This window comes from Chrysemys picta, chromosome 2 (genome assembly GCF_011386835.1).
Source record: "Chrysemys picta bellii isolate R12L10 chromosome 2, ASM1138683v2, whole genome shotgun sequence".
In the NCBI taxonomy this organism is placed as follows: domain Eukaryota; kingdom Metazoa; phylum Chordata; order Testudines; family Emydidae; genus Chrysemys; species Chrysemys picta.
In genome coordinates this window covers 93,455,471-93,465,103 of record NC_088792.1, presented here as the reverse complement: position 1 = coordinate 93,465,103, position 9,633 = coordinate 93,455,471, and positions in this window count along the sequence as shown.

The following is a 9,633-nucleotide window of genomic DNA, read 5'->3' as shown; positions in this document are numbered from 1 at the left end:
CTATTCGCGTAGCTGAATTTGCATATCTTAAATCGATCCCCCCGTAGTGAAGACCTGCCCTTAGACACTCCAGTTTCCTAGTATCACCACCAGTGCCACTCGTTATGGGGACAAATGGTTATGAAATCCAATACCCCAGTAAAAGAAAAAAGGTTCTCTTGATCCCAAAGGACCAAGTCCCAGACCCAGGTCAATATACAAATCAGATCTTACCAACAAATCACGCTGTTGCCAATCCTTTCGAATCTAAAATCTAAAGGTTTATTCTTAAAAGTAAAAAGATATAGATGAGAGCTAAAATTGGTTAAATGGAATCAATTACATACAGTAATGGCAAAGTTCTTGGTTCAGGCTTGTAGCAGTGATGGATAAACTGCAGGTTTAAATCAAGTCTCCGGAGTACATCCACAGCTGGGATGGGTCATTCAGTCCTTTGTTCAGAGCTTCAGTTTGCAGGAAGGTTCCTCCAGGCAAGAAGCAGGCTTGAAGGCAAGATGGAGGAGCTGCAGCTGCCTTTTATAATCTCTCCCTGTGAAAGGACACACCTTTGTCCTGACTGTGGAAAATCACAGCAAGATGGAGTTTGGAGTCACATGGGCAAGTCACATGTCCATGCGTGACTCAGTTCTTTACAGGCCGACACCATTGTTTACATGTTAGTTTGAACATTCCCAGGAAAGCTCAGATGTGGACTGGCGTCTCCCAAAGTCTATTGTCAGTTAAAGGTTTCTTGATACGACTATTCTCAGAAAGTGCCCGTTCTCAAGAAGCTGACCAAATGCTTCGCTGAAGCTACTTAGAATCAAAACACAGTGAGATACAAGTACATAGTCAATATTCATAACTTCAACTACAAAAATGATACACGCATACAGATAGCATAATCCTATCCAGCAAATCATAATCTTTCCATAGACACCTTATATGACAACCTTTGTACAATATTTGCTGCAAATATATAACAGTGGTGGCAACAATGATCTATATGGTCACAGTTTATGTCAACAACGTCACAGCTGGTTACGAGAAACCTTCCTTCTTAATATGGAGCACTGGTTAATGCTTAGAGCATGGGAGCAAGGAGTTCTGTGATCTATTTCCAGGTCTTTCACTGTGCGATCTTGGCAACTGAACATGGCTGGGACTTTCCCTCATCTGTATGATGGGAATAATACCTACTTCCCAGGGGATCAGTTAATTAGTATCTGTAAAATGCTTTAAGAGCTTCATGGGAAAGTCATTATATAAATCCAAAAACTTTATCCTAAATGGAAAGTCAATAGCATTTTTCTTTGTATGTGTGTTGTGCTGTTGTGTAATGGTGGTGTTTTGTTTTGTTTTTTTTAATTAATGGTCAGGAAAATATCAAGGATTTTTCTTGAATCTCCTGGGCTTCTGTCTAGACCTGATACAGGTATAGCTATTTTGTCTCCCCTCTTTAACATGACCAACATTTTCAATCTGAGGTTACCAGTAGCGTAGCTAGGGGGGTTCAGGGGAAGCAGCCGCTTCCCCTCAGTACATTTTTCAAAAGCGGCGCCTGCCGGGCCATCACTGGGGTCCTGCAGGCAAGTGGTGGGGGCAGCATGGTCAGACTCCAGAGGAGCCATGGGGGGGGGGCGGCGGGCGCGGCCAGAGGAGCGAAGGGGCCGGCTCCTCAGCCATTGCGCCCCACGCTCAGCGCGGCCCCAACATTGCTGCCGTGGCCGCCACCTGCAGCGGCTCAGGGCTCGGCAGCCAAGCGCTCCGCAGGTGGCAGGCAGATCCCTTTTCCCCGGCAGCTTCCTGCCGGGGGAGAGGGGATCTGCCCGCCAGCTGCAGAGCGCTTGGCCGTTGAGCCCTGAGCCGCCGCGGGAGGCGGCTGTGCTGAGTGTGGGGCATGATGGCTGAGGAGCCCGGCTGCACCCGCCACCCCTCCCTCCAATGACTCCTCTGGAGTCCGGCCGTGCTGCCCCCCCCTTGCCTGCAGGACCCCAGCGGTGGCCCGGCAGACTCCGCTTTTGAAAAAAATGCTGGGCTGCCCGGGCGAGGGAACCAGGAAGCTGCCAGGGAGAGGGGATCTGCCCGCCAGCTGCTGCCTGCCCCACTGCTCTGCTCCCCCGAGCCCCCGGGAGAAGTGAGCAGCACCCGCCCGCCACCCCTTCCCTCGCGCCTGGCCCCCCCCACCGAGCCCCTCCGAGGGGGGGGGGGCGCAGCATGGCCGAAGTGTGGCTGAGGAGCCAAGGGGGGGCGTGGCCAGAGGAGGAGCCAAGGGGGGGGTGCCTTTTTTATGGTTGCTCCCCCTGCACTGAGAAGCTGGCTACGCCACTGGATGTTATGTCATAATTCTTTCTGCTTGCTCTTGCTCAGCACATGCGAGATTTCTGCGTGTGGGGTTAGACAGCTAAGTGCCTTTGTATCCAAATGCCAAACACAATTAGCTGGAAAAGCACCAAAACTGCCAGAAGGCCTCTCTGGGTACAGGATTGCTGTTTTGTCTGAAAGAAGAAATTGATAAAGGAAAGGTTTAACCAAACAAACCCACGGGGCCTTGTTTTAATTTTTTTGAGCAGATTTGGCCTCAGCCCAATCTTCTTTGGCAAGGAATTCCACAGCTGAGATCACTCTTCTCCCTGCACCTGAGAGTCTTTACAGCCTGGGCCTGTCTTGCTCCATTCTCTGTCTGGGAAGCATAGCAGATGGTTGCGCTGTGTTTTGAAAGAGCCTGTTTTCAATCTATCAATGACATCTCAAATTAGACCAGCCCTTTGAATACAGTCTGGAGCAAGCGGAGTTTGGGGAGCACCTATCTAATGAGCTCACAGGGAACTGTCTGGGGCATAACATGAGCTGATGAGTGGTGCCCCAGATGCAGCCTCTATTTGGTGGTTTAAGTTCAACCACAAGTAGAATGATAGCAGGAGTCCAGCCAGGAGGTGACAAAAGTCTGGATGACAGTCCATGTCTAAGAGGAAAGGGTGCAGTCTCCTGGCCAAAGTTTGAAGCCAGCTTTCCGTTGCTGTTTGTCCAGGAACAGTGAGGAATTCAGCATGAGCCCTAGGTTTTATACCACTTTGACACTCTGTGGTCTGATGCTGTTGGATGATGGGGAGGTTAGAATACAGCCATGGTCCTCTAAGCGTTTCCCCTTCCTCACCAATATCACTCCTAGCTTTCCCCGAACATAAGGCAACTGCTTTTCAGCTATCTGCTCATGCTGTCCAGGTATTGGAGAATCTCAGTGACAGCAGAGGCTGCATTAGCAGGGAGAGAAGTATAGTTGAGTGTGATCTGCATATTGATGGTGCAGGGATACATGGCATTTCATGATTTCTGAATGGCTAGATCGGCATTGAAGAAGGATGAGTACTGAGCCCTGGGGAACTGCACAGGACAGGGATTTAGGTGCAGCCATAGGAAATCTCTTGGATCTATCTGAAGGGAATGACCCTCTCAGGGTAACCCCATTAATCATTTTATAATACAAGATTCACTACTCTGTAGTTTAACCAATTGTCCAATTTAATATACAGCTGTTGAGGCACCCTGATTATAATCACAACCTTATTCAGTCACTTGGCTTCATTTGATTAGCTGGACATTTCAACTATTTGATCAAATGGCTTGTTTGAGAAAACTGCTAACCTGTATGTCCACCCACCCACCCATACACGAGATCTTGTTCTGCTTCTTTCCCTACTTCAGTTCAGTTTGCCACCTAAAGGAAATATCTCTATATACATTCCACCACCACTGATGCTTGAAGAAAACAGATGTAATCAGACGTTTTCTAGGTGCCCCTAAATGCCATCAATGGCCACACAAATATATTGCTGAAATGTTATTCATTTTATTGGGGGTAGCAGAAGGACTCTAAAGGAAGACTGTCCACCTAATGTACATTAATCTGAATTGGAGCTGCTGTCTGTACACAATACACTTTCACTCCAACCGCTTTATTTTTCTGCATTATTAAATGAAAGACTTTCCTTTGGAGTAGGTGGCAGAACATATCCTCTGAATTGCTAATGAGCTATTTAGAAGATTACAGATTAAACCTGAAACTTCTCCGGCTGAAAGGAGGAGCGATCAACAGTCCATGCCATGGAAGAGGGACCCGGTGATGCAGAGAATGCTGCCACCTTCTGTTTAAATACCGACAGCTATCTACTAACCATGGCTTTTTACAAAATAATTTGCCTAGAAAGACAATTATATGTGCAGTTGTCAGGCTGCTGTTGGCAAGAAGAGTGTTTCAATTAGTCACATCTAATTCCTATGAATTTGTAACAAATTGATGGTTTCTCTCCTACTGTATATTGCTGCCAGACGTAACAGCGAATACTGTGCTATTCTATTCAGCTTTTGACACCACGCTCATCACCCTAGCATCTGAGCACTTTCCAATAGTGCATTAATGTGACTAAACATTGCCACCTGTTTTCTCATCATCTCTCCAGTGGGAGAAAAGTGTGCAGTGGAATGTCGTGTGCTGGTAATTTTTTTCTTTTGTTTTTAAATATACCTGTTGCTTTGGGCTCATGCTAGAGAAGGCAAGGTTAAAGAAATGCACCTTGTTCTTGGAAGGGAAAATGGTGAGGTTTGCAACGGCCTTCTTTGCATTGCACAGCATCTGTCAGAGGAATCTATGTCCTCCTTGGGTGTGAGGAACTTACCACCTCTTTTTGCAAAAAGGGGACATTTTCTACCCACTGATCAACCTGGAAGGATTTTACCTCTCTACTTACGTGGTCCCAGAAATGTTTGTCTCTGTCTGAGCTGCAGTGCCTGCTCCTCTTAACATTCACTTCCAATGTCGTATTTAGCTCCATTCTCTTGTGAGTAATGCAGTTTTTAGAAAAAACGAAGGTGAGTAGTGTATGTTCAAAGAAGGTCAGCAATCCATAGGGAACATGCCACATAACAGAAAATTTGAGACTTGTTTGAAAATTTGGAAATTGGAATTGGAAAACACCTGTAAAATTGACTATGTCACGTGACTGTAGACCTCATTGGCCCACATGTACATTGGATTGCTGACCTGAGTACTGATGCGAGGATCTGAGCTGTGGTATTCCATCATTACAATACAAACTCCCCAGATGAGAAAGAGACCGACGAGAATCCAGGTGAGTTTGTGGGGCTTGCAGTTAGAAAAATCACCTTTTTACTTACAAATGGAGCAAATAGGATACAGAAAATCAGCCGTACCCAGTGACTATACTACCTCACAATCTGCTTTTTCAGTCACATTTTAGGGTAGAACCATACTGTAAGTAAGAAGAACAAGGAGAACTTGTGGCACCTTAGAGACTAACAAATTTATTTGGGCATAAGCTTTCGTGGGCTAAAACCCACTTCATCAGATACATGCAGTGGAAAATACAGTAGGAAGATATACACACACAGAGAACATACCAACTCTTATGAGACCAATTAAGGTGGGCTATTATCAGCAGGAAAAAAAAAACTTTTGTAGTGATAATCAGGATGGTCCATTTCAAACAGTTGACAAGAAGGTGAGAGTAACAGTAGGGGAAAAATAGCATGGGGAAATAGTTTTTACTTTGTGTAAATGACCATCCATTCCCAGCCTTTATTCAAACCTAATTTAATGGTGTCCAATTTGCAAATTAATTCCAGTTTCTCGGTGGAGTCTGTTTTTGAAGTTTTTTTGTTTGAAGAATTGCAACTTTTAGGTCTACAAAAACAAGGAGTCTGGTGGCACCTTAAAGACTAACAGATTTATTTGGGCATAAGCTTTCGTGGGTAAAAACCTCACTTTATGCATCTGAAGAAGTGAGGTTTTTACCTACGAAAGCTTATGCCCAAATAAATCTGTTAGTCTTTAAGGTGCCACCAGATTACTTGTTGTTTTTGTAGATACAGACTAACATGGCTACCCACTGATACTTAACCTTTAGGTCTGTAATTGAGTGACCAGGGAGGTTGAAGTGTTCTCCAACTGGTTTTTGAATGTTATAATTCTTGACGTCTGATTTGTGTCCATTTATTCTTTTGCATAGAGACTGTCCGGTTTGGCCAATGTACATGGCAGAGGGGCATTGCTGGCACATATCACAGTGGTAGATGTGCAAGTGAATGAGCCTCCGATAGTGTGGCTGATGTGATTAGGTCCTGTGATGGTGTCCCTTGAATAGATATGTGGACAAAACTGGCAACGGGCTTTGTTGTAAGAGAGAGGGGCTTGTGTATGGGAACAGAAGGCTCTGAGTTAGACGTCGGTGGCTACTAATTTATTGCTGTTAATGCACAAATGTTAGGTTTGAGCTCCTGTGAACCTCAAATGCCTGAGAACTAGAACCCGTTGGACGCAATGTGAAATCTAGTGGCGTGTGTGTGTGTCTGTGTCTGGGCCATTGCTCTCAACTAGCTGAAATTATTTTGTGGCTGTCACTTTTTAGTGGTTGACTCACAAAGAACATTAACCCACTGTAACAAAACTGGTCAAAAGCTAAACAAAATTATTAGTGAAATTGCACCATTATTTCCAATTCTCCCAGGATTAGAAATGGACCCGTTTTTCAATTTTTTTCAAAATTATTTGAAACATTGTTAGTTTATATTGAAAGCATTATCAAAATGATGATCTAAATGTTTCATTTAGTGAAAATCCCACATTTAGGTAAACATTTTCATAAATACTTTGACAGAATTTGAATCCAAAAGCCTCAAAAAAATTGAGTCTTTTTAGACCAAATATTTTTTGGGAAAAAAATACAAATCCATGAAAAAAGTTTGAAAAAATGCATCTAGTTTTAGTTCTGTAACTAAAGGAAGCTTTCCTCTAGCTCCAAGTGGTTGAAGTTGGGGTTTGGAAGAGAAGGTCCCCAGGTTCTACCCATGCTGATGATTGAAGCCTGTGCTACTACAATTTAAAGATCTCAGGGCTATTTCCTTAGATTCCAAAAAATTATGTTCTTTCCAGTGTTTACATTTGTTTCCTTTTTGTATCATCTCATCTTGGAGAGCGAAGCCAGTCCTGACTGTTTACGCAGTTTCACTTTCTGGGTTTCATATAGAAGCACCAGGCTGTTGTGCGGAGATTTCCAACACGGCAAAGGAATACTTTGAAAGTTTTATTTAAAACATTGGTTAATAGATTTACAAAACCTTAATACAAAACAAACTAGAGCCTAATTACTTGATTGTCTCTTTAAGCAACCAGGAAAAAATTCACTAACCTATAAATGGTGTTTCTCTAGTGAAGCAAGCTCAGTCCACAATTTAATGGGTTTTTGTTTAAGTCATACTTGACCAGACACATGCAACAAATGAAATGACAGAATTACTCAGCTGTCCTCTGCCATCTCAAGTGCCCAGACATAGTATTCAATTAGCACACTTACAATTTGCGAAGGAGACAAAACGCCTGGATGAATATTAAAGATTAGCCAAGGAAGAACTCCCCCTCTAAGCAAACAAGCACAAAAGTGAGCTTTCTGTGTCATAGGAAGCAGTGCAATACACACACACATGCATAACAAAGCTGAAACTAAAACAAAGTAAAATAGATTTATGTGCTTATGTAGGTTCCTCCATCAGAGTATCTTAGCACCTTAAAAATGCATTTATCCTCTGAGGTAGGTGGTTTTGTCCTGTTTCAGATAGGAAATTGGCGGGCCGAGAGATTAAAACCCAGATCTTCTAAGTATTTAGGTGCCTAACTCTCATTGAAGTCAAGGGGGGGGGGGGAGAGAGGCTCCAGGGTGGGCCTGGGGATGAGTTTGAGGTGTAGGAAGGTGCTCCGGGCTGGGACCGTGGGGTTTGGAGAGCGTGAGAGGGATCAGAGCTGGGGCTACACAGGGTGGGGTGAAGGCTCTGGCTGGGGGTGCAGGCTCTGGGGTGGAGCTGGGGTGTAGGAGGGTACTCCAGGCTGGGATCAAGGGGTTTGGAGGATGGGAGGGGGATCAGGGCTAGGGCAGGGGGTTGGGGTATGGGGGGGAGGCTCAGGGGTGCAGGCTCTGGGCGGCGCTTACCTCAAACAGCTCCCGGAAGCAGCGGCACGTCCCTTCTCCAGCTCCTACATGGAGGCGCAGCCAGGCAGCTCTGCATGTTGCCCTGTCCACAGGCACCACCCCTGCAGGTCCCATTGGCCACGGTTCCCGGCTAATGGGAGCTGTGAGGGCGGTGGCAGCGTGCAGAGTGGAGCCTCCTGGCTGCCCCTACATGTAGGAGCTGGAGGGGGACCCATGCTACTGCTTCCGGGAGCCGCATGGAGCTAGCTCCCCATCTGGAGTGCCAGAGGGGGGGCAAGCCCCAGACCCCGCTCACCAGCAGGAGCTCGAGGGCCAGATTAAAACAGCTGTCGGGTCATAGTTTTCCCACCCCAGCTCTAGGCTCTGAAAACAACCATCCTTCCATTGTTCTCAACTGCTCCATGCCAAAACCCCAAAGTGCTCTTCAGCACTATTTGATGAGCCACAGGTATAAGTCCTCTCTGAAAAAGGAATGATTCAACAGTAGCTAAAGGAAGGAGTAAACGCCACCCACTCTGAGGTAAATTACTTGAGAGCTCCCATCCATTTAGTGATAAGATTTTTAACCAGGGGCTCCTGGGACCAGCCAAAAGATTCCTCCAGCACATACCTGAACTATGGTTTTTGTCACCATTGCAACTGTTTATATGATTTTACTAGCCGTCTCCTGGGCTTTAGCTGCTACAGAGATTAGAGCTAGCATGCCTGGAAAAGTTAACAGAAAAGCAGGAAGAATAGGACCCTAAGGCAACTGCACCTCAAGTATTATCTTGGCCTACTTACCACAGGTATACTAAAAAGGTGTGCTCCTCATAAAACCACGTGCTGGAGACACACACCCCTTTTCACTACCTCAGACCACTAAGGATGGGAGTTCAGAGGTGTGGCATCAGAGGTGAAGACAGCAGAGAACTAGAGTTGTATTGCCTTGCCACAAAATATACGTTTATTAGTTTTTCTCTTGGGCTTTTCACATTTGTCAGCAAATTGTCTTCTTGTGATACTTCTCCAAAACCACCTCCCACTCTGGAGGCCCCTTGGAAGAATTTAATCTAGAGCAATCTCTGAAACAAGAGGAGAAAGCTCAGTGCTGTACAAGAAAAAAAAAAAAAAAAGACAGGTGCTCAGGACACCTGCTATGCTGCCCAGCTTCTGTGATTTCATTGGTCATTCATGCTGAAGTGTGTAAAGAGGGAAAACCTGTTGAGCAGTGGCCTGTTGTCTCACTTGGATAAAGTTATTTATTCCATACTTTTGCTGAGGACTGCACAAACCAAATAATCGTGGGAATAATGTTTGTTCCAGAACCACCAGATGTTTGTCTCGCTCTATTCAAACCATTCAAAAGTTTTTGAAAACAAAAACAACTTTTTCTGCACTCTAAAAACTGACTCTCAAATCATTTTCACAGAGCGTGTCAAACACTGGCATATAATCCACACTTCTAAAAAGAACATTTTAATCTGCAACTATTTAAAGCAATAAGAGAAGATGCCAAGAGCAACATTTGAATATTTCATTAGAGGACTGGCGGTGCTGTGTTAGGAGAAAAACAGTAAGAGGCAACATTTCAGAAGCGCTCAACAAGGCTTCATATACACAGGGACCAAAAAACCCCACCCATGGCTGGCCTTGGGGAGCTGACTCAGGCTTG